Below are 19,090 nucleotides of genomic sequence, written 5' to 3'. Positions count from 1 at the left end.
TTTACCTCTCAGAAATTCATCTAATTACTAGCACCAATTTTGATGTAACTAAACAAATATCCATTCATACAATCATCCATTATGAAGTAATTATAGTGAAAACACTACATAGACGGAGATTTCTGGATAAAAGATGTGTAACTAAGTATTCTTGCTTATTGATTAAAAAATACAAATTACCAATGTTTGCTTGCCAGTCATAAGTTGATGACTCAAAAGAATCTGAATGAAAATCATTGATGAAAAACTACTATGGCTCCTCTATTCAGGCAATCATATGAGGCACAGAGTTTCTCATTTGTCATGTGATGCCATGGTGCTCATCAGCTAAAGAAGAGCGTGTATTCCTAAGATATAGATTATGACTGGCACCGGCACACGATTGGATGAATATGTTGTTCAACATGATAATTATAGGACTTGCAAAGAGAAACAACCATAATGGAGTCCAAATATGTGGAGAAAGTCTAGATATACTTCCTCCATTATCAACTGCGTTATGCGGTTATTTAACTCCCCTTCACATGTGCTTAGCTTAAAATTTATCTATTTAACCCCCTCTTCTACTGTACTTAATAGCACTTTCATCGTACACCCTGATCCATATACCAAATCCAGCAAACTTTAGAAGTGTAAATAAAATAACCTAATAAGGTAGCCGGTAGGGGTAGGGAGGGAGTCAAGTTATGATCATTAGACCTCGTACAACGTCCTTCTCGATGTCAATTAGTCCTAGATATACGTGTAGTCATATATCCAATTAAACAATATTCTTCTATTTTGTAACCTTTGTATAATGACACGATAATATAACAAGAAAAATTCTTAACAACTCTATCGCGGATATTATGACATTCCTAAGCTATGTGAGATAAATGTTAGTCACTTTTTCCCTAGAAACTGTCCTATTTGAGCTTTCCATCATCCACATTTGGAGTGCGACTTTTATTTTTTGAGTTTCGACTAGAAACCTGGTGCTTTGATGTTGATATATGTTCACAAACTCTTCTAGCTAGTGTTTTGATGTCGAATTATGCATAAAATCTTCCTTTTAATATTGTAGTGTAATTGTGTATATTTAAAGGAAATCCCTCAGCCCAATGGCAAATATCAATTGGGGAACCATAAATGATTCTCCAGGTCAATGACACTACTGAATTACAGAGTGCTCTCATTTGTTTGTGAATTCTTGCTAGTGTCAATGAACTTAATTCAGCTAATATGATGATTTTTCTGAAATATTCTGCAATATTGTTTGATTTTTCTAATGGGATTGAAGGGTGAATAGAAAGGCCAATTTCTAGGATTCTGAGTTGTCATTTCTCCATTGATGGTTTAAGATGGCCTACTGTGACGCCTTGAAAATATGCCCCGAACGCCACACGATGCTTACTGTCCTAAGAGACCAAGAGCTAACCCATGAGCTGGTACCTGCTATGAACACTGAATAAAACTAATAATAAAGGAACATGTGCAAAATTTAACTGAATAACTCCATAAGGTTTGGAATGCGGAAACATGCGATTTAAACTCAGACTGACTACTGAACTAAAATACCGAAATGGGCAGAAATGTTCCTCGATATATGAGCACTCACCACTGCTAGAATGTATAAGTACGGCTGGAAACCTGAGTGTCTGAACCTATGATATAAGACATCATAGCGCAAGAAAAGAGCATGCGATCCGTACTTTGAATGTACTGGTATGGTGGATGAGGTTAGGCTAATATGTATGGCTTTTGTGCATAAGTAATAACTGACTAAATGAATAGCATGAGGTAGCTGAATTACTAATGTGAATGCGTGAATGCTATAAAATCTGAAAATGCATGACCAAACATATAACATGATTCTAAAATACTCTGTAAACTGAAATATTGGAACTTGATAACTGAATAACTGATAACTGTACGCTATGGTTAATGCAAACCTGAATTGAATAATACTTAATACTGGACTGGGACTGTGAGAGGTATTATTTAACCGACATGCCCCATTCTAAGCTGATTGGGGTCCAACCTGTGACCCAGTTGGAAGGGTGTCAGTACTGTGCCACGGGTACAGAAAATGGCTGCGTGGATCCACTAAACTGGTGTCCTGAAGGATTAAAGAGTCACCCTAATCTGATAGGAGTACTCATGAGATTCGAGTCAACCCTAAACTGGCAGGAAAACATCTTAACCTACGTTGGCTATGTAGTTCTATATCTTAGGGATTGCTACTAAGGGTCATACCCTAATCTGGCAGGAATGCCCCTATCCCTGGGTTCACTCGATGTTCAATCCTACTCCCAACTGAACTGACACTGATCACTAGACTGGACTAAGCTTAACTGAACCCACAACTAACCATATTAACTGACTGGATGATATTACTCATAGTATGACTGAAACATTCTATAGATACTGAAAACTGGTAAACGGCTAAATTTCGGGTATTCATAGCCCCAAGACTCGATAACAATAACAATAGGACATACTAAAGTTTTGAAAACCATAATAAGTAGTCATTGTTCAAACTCAATCATTTAGGCATTTCATAAAACAGTTGGAATTCATAGGATTAAGCATGGGAATAGTTTAAATATTTAATAATAGCATAATTGCAATACTAAAATCATGGATTAAGATTTAACAGGAGAATAACCACCATTCAATCGTGTCAAAGATAATTTCAACGAAATCGCATGATAAACATAATTTAAAATCCAAGTTCATGATAGCCTCATGAAAATAATTCACGATAAGAAGTAAAAATCATAACTTTAATCTTGAAAACGGTTTCTTTGACTCAATGGGTGATAATGACCTATTAATGAATATCTAACATACCTTAAGTGAAGAATTAGTGAAATTTCTTGGTCATTTCATGAAGCTTGAGCTTGAATTTTAAAGAGGATAAGGTTTGTTCTTGAGAGGGGATTACTTCTTTTTGAGAGAATTTATGAAAGAATGATCAATTTTGCCTTTTGGGACCATAACTCAATTACCCCATGAGGACCCAAACTCATTAAACTGAATTGGACTGCCCAATGCGAAATGCGTCGCATCACGTTGCTCTATCAACGCGATAGGCGACGTGCTGCATTGCTCCCCATCGACCCAATACCCAACGAGCTCAGGCCATATCGCGAATCCTCGCTATTTTGACCACCCAAACAAGTCTCAAATGTTGTTAAAAAATCCATAACTTACCCAGGATGAACTATCAACAATCCTGATCATGAAACAACGTAAAAATTAACGTCTCAAGGTTGGGAAGGTCGAAAATTGAATCGTCGAAGTGTAAAGGGCTTTGGAAATGACTAAGTATTAACACTTAGTGAAATTTCTCTAAGTCTTGGACCCTCCTTAACATGCAATAGTAAGCTAAAATGAGCTAGGATCTTATAGGGTCTTACACCTAATCACTTTGTGTTGAAGGTTACAGTGAGAACACAAATTGATATCTTAAGTAGGGGTTAAATAGCTGGGCTTATTGTTAGTTATGACAGAGAAACAAGGGAAACCAAGATTTTCTGAATAACAACTTTTCTTGTTCCATAATACATAATGAAATACTTATAGCTATACAACTGTAGGTTAGAGTTCTATTCTAGGAAAGAATATATATTGTTATAAATACATAATCAGTAATAAGATCCTATTCTAGGAAAGAGAATATTCTATTTATAAAATTATACTATTGCCTAACATCCCCCCTCAAATTGATATCGGTGATCACATAGTAGCAATTTTGAGCTAAGATAGCTATGTCGTGCGCGTGTCATAGCCTTTGTAAACAAATCGGCAAGTTGATCATGAGAAGAAATGTATTGTAGAGTGATAAGACGGTCAGCAACTAGTTCTCGAATGTAATGACAGTCTACCTCTATATGCTTTGTGTTTTCATGTTGCACAGGATTTGTGGCTATTTTAATCGCACTAGTGTTATCAGCATATAACATTATAGGAGATATAATAGCAACACCAAGCTTAGATAATAGACGTCGTAGCCAAATAATTTTTGAACTTGCTGCCGACATAGCCCGATACTCGACCTCCGTAGATGATTTAGACGTACGAGATTGTTTCTTACATTTCCAAGATATCAAGGATGTGCCTAGAAACATGCACCAACTAGTAACGGAAAAACGAGAATCGGGATAACCAGCTCAGTCTGCATCAGTATATCCCTTAAGATTTATAGGAGAATCTGAACAGAAAAGAACACCTTGATTCATAGAACCACGGACATATCGAATGACACGAAGTAATGCAGTGTGATTATACGGTAAGGATTAGCTACAAACTGACTTAGAACTTGTACCGCATATGCGATATCTGGCCTTGTTATAGTGAGATAAACTAATGATCCCACCAACTGCCGATACAATATAGGATCACTGAATGGTTCGCCATTAGCCTCCTTATATTTCGTATTAATCTCCATTGGAGTGTGTACAACTTTGTCATTAGTAAGACCAGCCGTAGCAATAAGATCACTGGCATACTTTTGTTGTGTAAGCATTATCCCAGTAGGCAAGTATAGAACCTCAAGCCCAAGAAAGTATGTCAATCGTCCCAAGTCCTTCATCTTAAATGAGGTATGCAAGAATTCTTTTAACTTAGTAATATTCTCTTGATAATTTCTGGTGATAATGATATCATCAACATAGATGAGAAGTACTGTGATACCTACTGGAGAAGTATGAAGAAACAAGGAATAATCTGAAGAACTTTGAGAGAAGCGTGCAGTTTGACTCGTGGATTGAAATTTGTCAAATCAAGCTCTGGGAGCCTGTTTTAAGCCATAAAGAGATTTTCAAAGACTACAAACTACATTTGGTCTTGGTAGAACACACCCAGGTAGTGGTTTCATAAATACAACTTCTTCCAGGTCACCCTGAAGAAATGTATTTTTCACATCCAACTAATATAAAGTCCAACCTTTAATTGAAGCCAAGGCCAATAATGTCCGTACCATTGTCATCTTAGAAACAATTGCAAAAGTCTCCTCATAATCCACCCACACCCATGTTTGTAACCTTGAACAACCAATCGAGCTTTATAGCGATCAATTGTACCATCTGCCTTCATTTTAATGGAATACACCCACTTACTTCCAATGAGAACTTCATCTGTTGGTTTATCAATAAAGTCCCAAGTTGAATTTTCATTTAGTGCACAAAGCTCATTTGACATTGTCTTTTTCCTGCAGATTTGTGTAGAAGCCTGGGAGTAAGATGTAGGAACCTCAACAAAATATAGTGTGGTATGCAAGGCATAGGACTTACCAAATTTCCCTAGAGAGTAGCCAAGTCGTTCAGGAGCATGGTGATTTATTCTACTAGACCAACGTGGGGGAGTAACTGGATGAGAGGATCCCTCTTCAGAAGATGAGAATAACGATGTAGAGTCAATACTAGAAAGAGATGAAGGTTGGAGAGCTTCATTACCATTATTCATGGGTTGTTCTGGAGATTCAAGCGGAGGATCAGTACTTGAAGGAGATAAAGGCTGGAGATCACCATTATCATAGTCCACGGGTTGTTCTGAAGACTCAAGCTAAGGGTCAGTAGCTACCACATTGTCATCAAGCTTGTACAGAAAAGAGAGAGATTCTGAAGCACGTTTAGCATTGTGTTTGCAAGAAAACCAACCCTCAAAAAAAATAACATGTCTAGATATTCGAAGCTGACGACGAGATGCATCATAACAGAGATACCCCTTTTCTGTGTCACTGTATCCAACAAAAATACATTGTACTGCCTTTTCCGAAAGCTTATGTCATTCATGCACTGGAAGATATACAAAGCAAAAACAACCCAAAACCCGCAAGTGAGAATAATCAGGCTTACTATGAAATAATTTGAAATACGATGTCTTATTTCCAATGACTGGGGAAGTTTGTCTATTGATCAAATATAAAGAAGTATGTACTACTTCGGGCCAAAAACTTTTTGGCATATTCGACGTACTCAATAAAGCCAATGTAGTTTCTAAAACATGTCGATTCTTCCTTTCTACGACCCCATTTTATTACGGAGTATGAGGACAAGTGCATTGGGCAATAGTTCCTTTGTTTTTGAAAAAATCAACAAGATTAGTCTTAGTGTACTCTCCTCCTAAATCAGAATGAAATACTTTTATAGTTTTATGAAATTGTACACGAACATACTCAACAAAATTCATAATAAGAGTCGGAACCTCAGATTTATTTCTAATAAAAAACACCCAGGTGTATCTGGATACATGATTAATAAATAACACAAAGTACTTATATCCCATACTTGACAAAATAAGAGAAGGACTCCAAACATCACTATGCACTAAATCAAATGGATTTTCATAAGCAAATGAATTGGATGGAAAGGGGATCTTGTGACTTTTTGAACCGACACAATTTGTATATGCCAAAAGGAGACTGAAATAGATGTGATGTACTACAGGAAGATATGATTTAAGAATGTGATGAAGTCGAGAAAAATGAGGATGACCCATCCTATTATGCCAAAAGAGTGAGCAATTTATTCGAACGAGTAACATTCGATGTAGAAACTGAAAGAAAACAATGTTGCAAGTGACGGTGAACCGACTCTAATAGGAATATTCTGCCAAATCTACGCCCCGTGGCCATGGTCATCCCTGTTTTTAAATTCTGAACAACACAACCATTGGGTGAGAATTTTACAACACAATTTTGATAAACTAGTTGACCAACTAAAACCAAATTAGCCTTCAAATTTGGAACATAAAGAACATTAGAGAGATTTCTAACAGAATCAATACCCGATGCGGGTAATGTGTGCCCGTTTACTGTATGAATAACATGTTTAGAAACACCACTAGACAATGATGAGAATTGGCACAAGTCACCTTTCATATGATTGGAAGCCCCTGAATCTAGATGCCAAGTAGAATTAATTAAATTACTTGTACCTGAAGAGGATACCAAGAGTGCACTTGAGATGGCTTCGGGAAGAGCAGCTGCAATAGAATCTCAAATTAGTTTTTTAAGATCATGACCAGCAAGGAAGGAACCAGATGATATACTGACATTTATCTGGTAAGCCTGGTGAGCAGTTCATGAATGATTTGGGCGACGATGACAATATAAAATATGATGGCCAGTAATTTTGCAATAAGCACAAATGTTTTTCTTCTTAGGACAATTGGCTGCAATGTGACCAAAATCTTGGCATTCATAGCATTGGATACTTCTCTTAGTATTTTCTGTTGAAGCAACAATTGTTGAATTTCCTGCAAGTAATGCAATAGAAGGTAATGGTGTAGACTCCATAGCAGCCTGAGTTCCAAGTCTTATCTCTTCACGCAAGACGACTTCCAACACAACGTCAAGAACAGGTGTGACTTCCCTGTTCAACAAACTGCCATGAATCGGCTCGAATTCAGGACAGAGTTTCATTAAGAATTGCACCACCCTTGTTTTCTTTCGTTCTTCCAAAACCTCCTTGAAGCCTGCCTTAGAAATATTTTGCCTAAGAATTTGATCTTGTTCCGACCAGAATAACTGCAAGCCAGCATAAAAGGAGCGGACATTCTTTTCCCCCTGTGTATATTCTGCAATATTACGTTCCCATTCAAACTCTCGTGCAAGGTTTCTTTGTTGGTAGATTGTACGGAGGTGGGTCCATATCTCAGAAGCCAAACTGAAAGGTCCAAGCCCCATAGCAATATCAGCATGTACCGAATTCAACATCTAAGCGATTACCTTCGCATTATTCAATTTCCAAAGATCCAACTTTTTTGCATCTGTTGGTGGACGAGCAGATCCATCTAACAACCCAAAAAGGCCCTTGACTTGAACAAAGATTCCAAAGTGGAATTCCCAAAGAGCAAAAATGGAACCATCCAATTTTGTGGAGAGCAAATCGTGCGAAAAAGATTGTGAATCCATTGATCGATTGATTACAAAATAGAAAAAAAAAATAGAGATAACAAAAGGAACTTCTGAAGGTAGCAAAGTACCTATGCAAAGAATACAGAAAGCACGGAAAAAGAAAAAAAAAATTAGATTGTGGCTCTTGATATCATGACAGAGAAACAAGAGAAACCAAGATTTTTTGAATAGCAACTTATCTTGTTCCATAATACATAATGAAATACTTATAGCTATACAACTGTAGGTTAGAGTTCTATTCTAGGAAAGAATAAATATAGTTCTAACTACATAATCAGTAATAAAATCCTATTCTTTCTGTCTATACAATTATACTATTGCCTAACAAGTTAATCTATGATAAGCAGTGCAGTTAGTTAGTTAGTTAGTGTTGAGTCGGATTAGAAATGTCTATAAGTAGACAGTTGTAGTTAGGCCATTGTAACTACCAGATGTTTTCTAGAATTCAATGGAACAATAGAACTCTCTATGCTTTCTCTTGCACAATCCTTTTTCTCTCTTCACTCTAAGATTTATTGAGTTTCTTTAGCATATTCTTCACCATTAGTGGAAGCCTTGAAAGCTATTATAGTATTAGAGCTAGCCGTACCTAGCTAGTTAATCGATTTCTCAGAAAGTTTTGCGGTTTAGTAGATTTCTCCGAAGCCCCAAATAACACTTGGAATTGAAGCTAGGTCTTGATACCTCATCACTTTCAAGGTTCTTCTATGAAGGATTCATGGCCACTAACAATGGACCAGGTGGATGCACAACCGCGACTTCTGAAAATGCCTCTATTTGATCATCATCATCCTCTATATCTTCAACTTAGGTAGCTCTCATGTCTCAATTCAGTTGCTAGGATTTGAGAACTATGCTTTATGAAGTAGATTTATGAAAATTGGATTGCTTGGAAAAAGTAAGCTAGAGTTTGTAGCTGGTAGATATCAGAAATCTCACTTTCCAGCTCAGTTACATAAACTTTGGGAGAAATATAATGTTGTAGTTCTCTCCTAGATTATGAATGATGTGAGACCTGAATTGCTGAGTAGCATTATTTATGCATGGGTAGAATTAAAGGAGTGGTTTGATAAGGTAAATGTCTCTAGAATTTCTTATTTTCACAAAGAAATTGGCACTCTTACACAAGGGATTATGACCGTTTCCAATTATTTTCACTCTCAAAACTAGGAATGGCAATGGAGCAGAGCAGGGCGGGTGTGGTGTACTTTTTTTCTTAACCCACGAATTTAAAAACTACACTGCCCTGTACTGCATAATCTTTTAACCCGCATAAACCCGCCACACACCCATACCTGTGCAAACCCACCCTACCTCGCCCTGCATTTGAGAAATTTTTAACTCCAATAATATAGGAATTTATAAAGCTGGTAAGAGAATTTACAATTTTTTTTATGAGAAATCCAATAACGAAGTCAGCCTCTTTGTATAGTATATATTATTCAGTTCCTTGGTTTTTCTTTTTTAGATAGAACTACATCTTAATTAAATAGATCCAAAGCTCTTATTTCAAGTTTCTTTTAATAATAAACAATGATATTTAGTAGGAACAAAAGGTACCCAGAAAGAGATAACATATGCATCAGATTAGAAAGCTCCAATACTTGGATTCATGGTGTGATTAAACTTTCTTACGGTAGGAAGAGTACATCCACCCCACAACCTCAAAAATTTCTTTCTTTTGGACATCAACCCGCCCCACCCCTCCCCATATCTGCATAGCTCACAAATCCGCCCTGCCTCGAAAAGCTCAAATTCGCCCCGTTCTATTGCCATCCCTACTCAAAGCTCTATGGGATATGTATGATGATGCCTTATCCTGGATGTCCTTGTCTAGAATCAGTCAAATTTATTGAGTATTTTGGTTATCAAAGGCTACTTCAATTTCTTCTAGGACTCAATGAGTTATATACTCAGCCTAGGAGTCAAATATTGATGATGTATCCTCTTCCTTCTATGAACAAAGAATATTCACTTTCATGGATCAAGAAAGTTACAGGAGTTTAGTTACATTGCCTCTTTCATCTCAAGCCACTGGTACATGTTAAGGAGTTGCTTTTTATATTAATAAATCTGCTGGTGGACTCGAGGGAGTAGCTTTCTCTACTAACAAACCTAGGTCTGATTTCAAGCCTGGGAAGAATGAGTTTATGTATTAAAAGTATTTCACTACAAAGGACACACTAAGGAAAATATCAAGGTGATAAAGGAAAGAAGAAAGTCCCTAACTCTAATTCATTTGCTAATCAAGCTAGTTACACAGCTGGGAACCATACTGATACTGTGTCTAATCCTAAGAACACTGTCAAGCACCCAGTTCATGAAATAAGAGGTGTCAAGGGACAGGTTACTTAGGTGGTTGGTCCTTTCTATATCTAAGATCGGAATCTTGCCTCAATAGCTACTTACATTGGCAATGCTACTCCTTCTCTTATTGGCGCTGCACCAGGTCCTTACTTCCTAATGAGCAGTATCACCAGATCTTACAAGTGCTAAGTAAAGGAGGATACAAAGTGAACCCATCCATCTGCTATTCAGCAGCTGCTGCAGGTACTTTCATTGCTTTGTTATCTCTATTTAAGGACAATAGTTGGGTAATTAATATTTGTATACCAGTTAATTCTGTAGACAAGAGTAACGTTCAATTTCTAACTGAAAATGGTGTCTTAGTATCTCATACAGAAGCTACTACTATTTTTAAGGACCAAGCCATCTCTAATGTTTGACACATTCCTGATTTTAAGTACAACTTATTATCAATGTCAAACTTACTAGAGAACTACACTGCTTAGTTTTATTCCTTCCCAATTTCTGCATTTTCTAGGATTTCTCTATTGGACAGTTGAAGGGATTTGTAAAGAGAATGATGGCCTCTATATACTGAAAGGAATTCTTCTATTCAACCCAGTTCTGTTTTTAGTTTTATTAATGAAGCATAAACTTTATCCTTGAATAATGTCAGTGCACTCTTCTTTTGATGCAACAGATTCTACTGACCTTTGGTACAAAGACTAGGTCATGCACCTGTAGATATAATGAAAAGGCATGAAGTTATGAGTAAACTTTCTCCAGTTGATCATCATTGCACTGTTTGTCCTTCAGCTAAGAAGACTAATCAAGTTTCTTCTTTGAGTAATTCCGTTCCTAGTGCAGCATTAAACTGATTCACTATGATGTTTTTGACCTTTTTATGGTGCCTGCCTATGTTGGCAAGAGATTTCTTCTGAATAATTTTGCTGATTTTATAAGATATACTTGGATTTGTTCTGTGTACTAAGTCTGATACTATAGTATCTTTAAAGACTTTTTTTGCTTAAGTATAGACTCAATTTCGTTGAAAAAAAAAAAGACTCAATTTCTACTACTATCAAAGTATTAAGATTAGACAATGGTGGTGAATTATTTAATGCTTCAATACATGACTTTATCTCATCTAATGTGAGGCCAAAATTTTATGTATTCAGTGATTATTTATCTTATATTTAGATTTTTATTTGTTATTTTGAGTATTGATTTTATAAATTATGCTTAATATTATTTTTTATTTATGAAATTAGATTGGTGTGAAGATGAAGAAATTTGAGGCAAAATAAAATTAAAATGAAGCAGTTATATAAGAAATTAAGCAGGCACCATAATGGATTAAATTCAATAAAATATCAATACATGAATATTGTGCAATTGTAAAACTTTCAAACTGAATGTGAGGCGTCTAAGTAACAAATAGCTGTAACGTGGCAGCAATCAATTACAAGGAAAAGAGTTGAGGTGGCAACAACGTGCAAAGTGGAAAAATGTCGCGACACACACCACAATTCATATCAGTTTGGGTTTTTATTTTCTCATCCATTTTAGACTCTCTTATTTTATTTTGAAGTTTTTTCTTATATCTATAAATATTCAATAAAAATAATTTTTACGTAACTTCTCATTATTTTGCCTCTTTTAAATTTGAAGTGTTGAAAAATACTTGATTTCGATTATTTAAACTATTTTAAATTTTTTAAAAAAACTTTGAAATAATTTAAAAAATTACAGAGTCGCCACTTGATTTTTGAAAAAATATCAAGAAGAACTAAAAATATTATTTAAAAAGATTCAAAATAAAAAAAATTTTTTAGGTTTAGAAATTTCGAGTAAGTGATTCCTATTAATACTGTTGGAAGGTTGTCAAGGCATCAAGAGTATCCGCTAACTTGCAGTTATTCGAACGATTTAAAAACAATTTTTTTTAACTAACTTTAAAAAGGGAAATTGATTTTTGAAAAGAAAATAATTAAGGAAAAAATTATCTTCAAGATTTGTGCAAAACAAATTTTGACGACTTAGGGAAATTTTTAACTAAGTCTAAGAAAGCTAAAAAACAATTAGCATATAAAGGGGAAAGGAGGAGACTAAAAGACTTAGACCATTAGGCCCAAATTCACAAACCCCGTCCTAAGCTAATTTGAGTTTTTGGTCCATCTTCACCTGTCTTAATCTAAATATTTTGACTTTTGGCCTGCAATCTATCTTAAACTATCTTTTTTGGACCTTTGGGACCCAAAATCTGTTTTACCTGTATTAGATTATAACTTTGACGTCGAGGCTCCAAATGAATGGATAAATAAATAACTAAATGAATAAATAAAGAATAAGACAATAATAAAAATCGAGACTTTTCAAGTCTTTTAGCAACCTCGTCAATGGATTTTGACCCATTTTTCTTCTTCTTCCATCTTCTTGCATCCGCATGTCATATAATCAACTTTGAACTTAAACTTCAGACTTGATTTGAAAATATGGGCATCATTGGCCTATTATGAAATGCAAGAGGAAAGGAATCTATTTGGACTCCAAAGCAAATTCATGCAAAGAAAACGATAAAAAAGAAATTAATATGTGTTCGAAAATTCTACACTTAATAGATAAAAGATGAGATGGAAAAGATAGCATTCTCAAGCATAAAGAAATAGTAAACTATGATATCAAAGCAAATCAAATTATCTAACAAAAAAGAAATTAACCCATCTCTTAAACAATCTTACAAAAAATTGAATCTAGCATAATATAATCAACTAATCCTTGAAAAGAAAGACATGGATCCACAAGAACAGATGCTTAAAATTTAAATAAATATTTCGTATAGATTAGCACATATTTGTACCAAATACTATGATATAATAATGTCTAAGACATGTTTTCATTAAATAAAGAAAAAAAGAATGGGCAATAAATAAAGAAATCATTTTGTGGCATCTCAAATATAAAATACAAGACATACTAATGCAACAACACTTTTTCAATACCAAGTGGAGTCAATCAATAGATTTGAAGAAAAATTTATGGCAGTATATGAATAACAATGGGACGTCTAAATGCACAAAAATACTTCAAAAATAAATCAATAAGCGTGGTGAAACGAATTACATATATTCAACTGGTTTGAGAAATTATACTCAAAGATAAGATAGAAAAAATAGTAAAAGATTAATTCTAAGAAAAAGTGTCCAATTGTGCAACCTCCTATTTTAGTTTTACACCATTTCAACAAAATCTATAACCCTAATAACTTTTTAATCTAAACAAGAGAAGATAAAGATATTTTTTACCATGAAAATGAGTAAATCATGACCGCAAATATATATCAAAAGAATGTAGCATTTCATCGTAGGACATAATCATGGAAAAAAACAACTCTTTAATTAAAATAATTAAGGATCGACAAAGGAGTTAGATCTTAAAAGTAACACTTAAATTACAATTTTTATATGTGAATGAGCCAACTATCATGTGTATGCTAAAGTGGTCAACTTCAATCTTAAGCAGTGATTTTGCAAATTGCTAGCCCACAAACATAGCACACTATGATATGCCTTTCAAAAAATAACACCAAAATCCTAGGTACAAGTAACTCATTGCTTCGAATTGAGAAATAATTTCACAGACCCTTAACAATAGTAACTATTTTTTGACATAAAGGAAACAACTTTACATGCTAAAAGTGAACATATCCACCAATAAAAAATTTAAACAAGGCATGAGTACGTATTTTAATCAAGCAAGGATCGAAACTTTATTCATCTAATTTATTAAGGTGAAACAAAATATAGTGACTATTTTTTTTCGTCATAAAGAAAACAATTTTTCATGCTAAAAGTGAACATATCCATCAATAACAAATTTAAACAAGACATGAGTACGTATTTTAATCAAGAAAAGATCGAAACTTTATTCATCTAATCATAATAATCAAAGAAGAAAGTCAAAGAAACACGTTCAAATATTGTTAGCTCATTTACACCATGAACATAAAAATTAGCAATAATATTGATATCAGAACATCATATGCCCTTCCAGGCCGTCTACAACAAAAAATTCCAACAAACAAAATTACAGCTACATAACTATGAAACTACGAAGAAGGAGACTTAGAAGAAAACAATAATACAACTAAAAGAAAAAGGTATGCTTACCTTCTTCGGAGCAGCAAAATGGGACTTCAAGCTTTCTTCGGAGTCTTGATCATCACCGAAAAATAATCTTTTGAGAACCCTGATTAGCCTACCGGTTGAATTTTTTTACTAAAAAATAGTTTAACTTTTTTCTCAAAAGTTTTTTTTCAATCTTTGAGACTTCATTTTCTACCAAAATAGTGGTAGTATTTATAGGAAAGGATGAAGATTCAATTCTTTTCATCCACCAATGTGGGAAAAGAAGTTTAGGGGTGTTTTGGAATTTAAAATTGAGGAAAAGGTTTGTTGGAGGATAAGGTGAGGTTGAATTGTACAATCTAGTACAAATTTTGAATTTTAAAATGAAAAAAGGATAAGGTTGAGGGGAAATTGTACAATCTAGTATAAATTTAAAACTCAAAATTTGAATTTCAAAAATGGAAAAAGAATGAGGATGAGGTAGATTTAGGTCATTTTTTGAGATTTTGGGATAATTTAAAATATAACCCCAATTAGGATTTAAAATTTGGCAAAATTTATTTAATTTTGACCAAATTAAAAATCAATTGGCAGATTGCATTGCAATTATGATCAATTTGATTTCAATTATGGTCAAATCTAATAGAATGACTAAACTAAATTGAAATTCGATACAAATTAATACTTCCTTTAATCCCGAACTTCTTGATTAGATAAAATCAAATAAGTATTTCTTCAAGTAAATTATTTTTGAGAAAAAATCATATTTAGATCAAGATTTTTCCCATTTGAATTAATTTTCAAGATAAGCCTTGATTAAAATTCGATATTTCGTAAAATAAATATTTAAGTAATAAAATTATATAATTTCGTATAATTAAATACGACAATATAATCACTACTTAAAATGAAAAAATTATCCAGTTAAATACTTTGAAAGCTTTTTTTTTTATTCGAATAACATAAATGTTATGATTTTATTTAAAATCAAAGAAACTCAGAATTAAACTTAATTGAGAAAGGCAAAAATTAGGTGCAACAACTGCCCCATCCCTTTGGGTAGAGTGGATGCAAGTAACCCTGGGCAAAGGGAGTTTGACGTTCCTAATTTTTGTCCGACCACAAATTTATTTCTTAAAAATGTTGGTTTTCGCACGAGTTTCATGGAGTTATGGTCGGACCCGGATATCGGATTACTTACATATCTCAGGTTATATGAGAACTCAGGCCACTTGTAGTTTACTACGCTTGATTTTAAGCATGATTTTCAAGAATTCACCAGCTATTTTGATTTTTGAATTGTAATAAAATCGAAAAGCTGAGGAATAAGTGGATTGGAGGGAGGTCAGAATGAAGTCTAGTTTTCAACATAGATCCCAACCTACACATCTCCTAGAATCAGAAAATCAGACTGCTTGTAGTTTGACTCAACCAGTAGAAAATATAGTCTTTTATTTTAGATGATCTTAGGCCGGGGAGGAGTGACACGTTGATTGAGTTGTGAAAAGAGGTTTGTAACCTGTTAAAAATGATGGGAACATTTATATCCATAGGCAAGAATTTAACTGGACCTAATTTCCAAAACTCTAAGTATGTTGTCACCTGAATTTGAAAGAAGGAGAAGGTTACCCTCGGTATGAGTTTAGAAATATCCCGAAGGTAATGCTGAAACTAGAATATTTTAGAATACCCACATGACTTCTAATAGGGGTGTGGTTTGATGGTTGTGGCAATCATCCTTTAGTTTGCATCCTAAGAGTTGACGTCTCTCTCTAGACTTCATCCCGTTTTGCTGCTAAGAAAAAGTTCCACATTGTGCTGTGTCCTTTTTGGAGTCGTCCACACTTGTGCTTTTTATTTGAGATTTTTATTCTCTCAAATGTTCTCGATAATATATCAAACAAAAATCATTAGTAACAAACACAATTCACAAAAGGGGTGTATAGTTTTTTACCATATCTCCACATGAGTTTTGGCCTAAAAAGTGAAGTCATTCTCTCATGTATCTGTTTGGAAGGAAATAACTTGAAATAATAGACACAAAAACCCTTTTGTTTGTTGCATAATTAGCTCATTTGTCGATTGAATATGTCTTTAAAATGGGGTGGCCCTTTTGGACACCGATGGCACTTTATGCAGAATGTTCCTGGAATGGTGTAATCTTATGCTGATGCGGAAACCATTTTGGTAACCTATAATGCTTGTTGTATGTGGAATGATAAACTCTCTGGTTATTGACAATGATCATTTGAATGTGACCTCGGGTTATCTTGCACATCTTTTGTATCGGTACGACTTATAGATTTCCCTTGAATTGTCAATCTTTGGATAATCTGGCTCATTATTTGATGTTGGATACAAGGTGACTTACAGATATCATTTGGATTTCTAGCTTTTAGGTAATCCTACACATTATCCGACCTTGGATAAAAGATGGATTGTAAATATACCTCCAATCACTAGCTCTTAGGTATTCCTAAACATCATCCGACCTTGGACACAATATGACTCATAACTATCTCTCAAATTGGTAGTCTTTGGGTAATCCTGCACATATTCAATCTTGGATATGATGCAACTTATAGATAACCCTTGGACGTATCAATTTGATAATCTCTCATATTCTCCGATAAGGATTTAGTTGCGACTTATGGATTACCTTCAACTATCGATCTTTGGGTAACCTTGCACACTATCCAATTAGGATGTTGTTGCGGATTACGGAGGAACTATGGACTATCAACTCATAGATAATCTTACAATCTATCTTATTTCAAATAATATGACTTATAGATGACCCTCAAATTGTCAGTTTCTAGGAAATCTCATATGTCATCCGTCTTCAGATAATGACTTAAAAACGTTCCTTCGAATCATGTACTTTTGATACATTCAAATGTTGATTCATGATAAGTATCCTTGATGCCAGAGTATTCTATCTTCGTGTGTCAACAGATACTAAATGATGAGATATCCTAGATGCCAGTGTATTCTATCTCGCCTGTCAATTGATATTCAATATTGAGATATCCTCGATGCCAGCGTATTCTATCTCTCGTGTCAACGGATATTAAATATTGAGATATCCTCAACGCCAGCATATTCTATCTCGTATGTCAAAGGATATTAAATATTGATATATCCTCAAGGCTAGCGTATTCTATCTTTCGTGTCAATGGATATTAAATGCTGAGATATTCTCGACACTATCATATTCTATCTCACTTGTCAACAGATATTAAATGCTGAGATATCATTGACGCTAATGTTGTAATGCTCCGAAATCCTATCTGGAGCGTCACACGTTGCTTAAGGCTATAAGTAGCCCCAAGCTAACCCTTTGATCCTGCTACTTAGTATAAAGCTTACTTAAAGATAATGAGAGAAAAATAAGGAATCATGTCATATCATGTCTGACTGAAATCCGAATGAGTACTGTAAAAGTAACAAAATACTGCAAATCTAAATATACTAACCATCTAGTCTGACAAAGCCTCTACTACTCAACAAACTAGAGAGCCATTGGGACAGATCCCCAACTAACTCAAACTGAACTGAAAGCAGCAGAACAACTACTAAAAAATACTGAAGTGTTTGGAGATAGGTCCTTGAACCATGAGGACTTACCACAGTGGAGGTGTAGATAAAGGTACTCGAAATCAGTGATGCTGCTGGGACTGAGCACCTGAACCTACATTATGAGATAATATAGCACATAGACGTATATGTGGATCAGCACTTGGGAATGTACTGAGTATATGTTGTTGTATGCAACTAAATATCAATACAATAAATCTTTACAGAAAACATACATAGTTTTATAGATGACTCGCATAGCTTGAATAAAACTCTCATAAATCATGAATAGTGAAACATGTAGTATAATTTATGTGAGCCATTACACTTTATTTTAAATCTGTATTCTTTCTTTGATCTCAAGCTTGTAAACTAGTTGAACTCTTAAAATAATAACTTTTAGAACATGCACTTTAGTCTTTTGAAAACAACGAACTTCTTTGAAACTCAAGGACTTAAAACCTTAATAACTTTAAGACTTGAGACTCTAGGAAACTTGGGAGTTTATTTTAACCGACATAAACCATGTGAACTACTTGGATTCCAACGTCTTTCCCATGTTGGGGATAGTTGTTCTATCCTTGCCATCGGAGTAGAACCTTTTACTTTTAGTGATCACTAGCTTAACCCACTTGGGGTAAATCAAATCCTATGGTAGCTCATAGTTCTGGGGCATAAAACCTTGGAATCAAGCCAAACTCGGTGCTAAATACTACTCCCTTACTTAAGCTCAGAACTTTTAAGAAAAATCCACCTTAAACAACTCAGAAATATTCAATGGAAGACAACTATGCTTCTCTTTAGCTTAAATGAAATGGTATGGATTTTCGTTCTTAACTTAGGATTAAAATCAACTCTTTTCTTGAAACTTTGGTAGAATATCACCAATAGACTTTAAAACTTTAATATCATGGAAATACCAATACACTTCTTGAAACACTTTAGAAAGTATCAACAATCCATTCTTGGACTTAAGTCATGTACATTCTTAAAGGATCACAATTTCACAATAAAGCTTAATTCATGACACCAATCTTGGAAACCCTTGAAAATATCACATCAATATAGGAATGTGCAATTTATAGCATGAATTATCTATTCAAATCATAAATAAGCAAAATAAGCATGCAATTCAAAACTTGAACAACTTATCAATTCATATTCTCCAAAATAGTATAATTTGGGTACAGACCCACTT

The 19,090-nt window shown here is 34.4% G+C and overlaps 1 long non-coding RNA gene across 1 annotated transcript; it reads left to right on the top strand.

The window, feature by feature from the left end:
- The first annotated feature begins 9,000 nt into the window (after nucleotides 1–9,000).
- Nucleotides 9,001–11,174, top strand: LOC124897296. Its single transcript, XR_007054027.1, has 2 exons — nucleotides 9,001–10,453; nucleotides 10,890–11,174. It is a non-coding gene; the product is annotated as an uncharacterized LOC124897296 (long non-coding RNA).
- Nucleotides 11,175–19,090: the final 7,916 nt, after the last annotated feature.

The sequence above is a fragment of the Capsicum annuum genome, chromosome 3, assembly GCF_002878395.1.
Source record: "Capsicum annuum cultivar UCD-10X-F1 chromosome 3, UCD10Xv1.1, whole genome shotgun sequence".
NCBI lineage: Eukaryota > Viridiplantae > Streptophyta > Magnoliopsida > Solanales > Solanaceae > Capsicum > Capsicum annuum.
The sequence above is the reverse complement of the archived record's forward strand: the minus strand, read 5'-3'. Positions and strand labels throughout refer to the sequence as shown.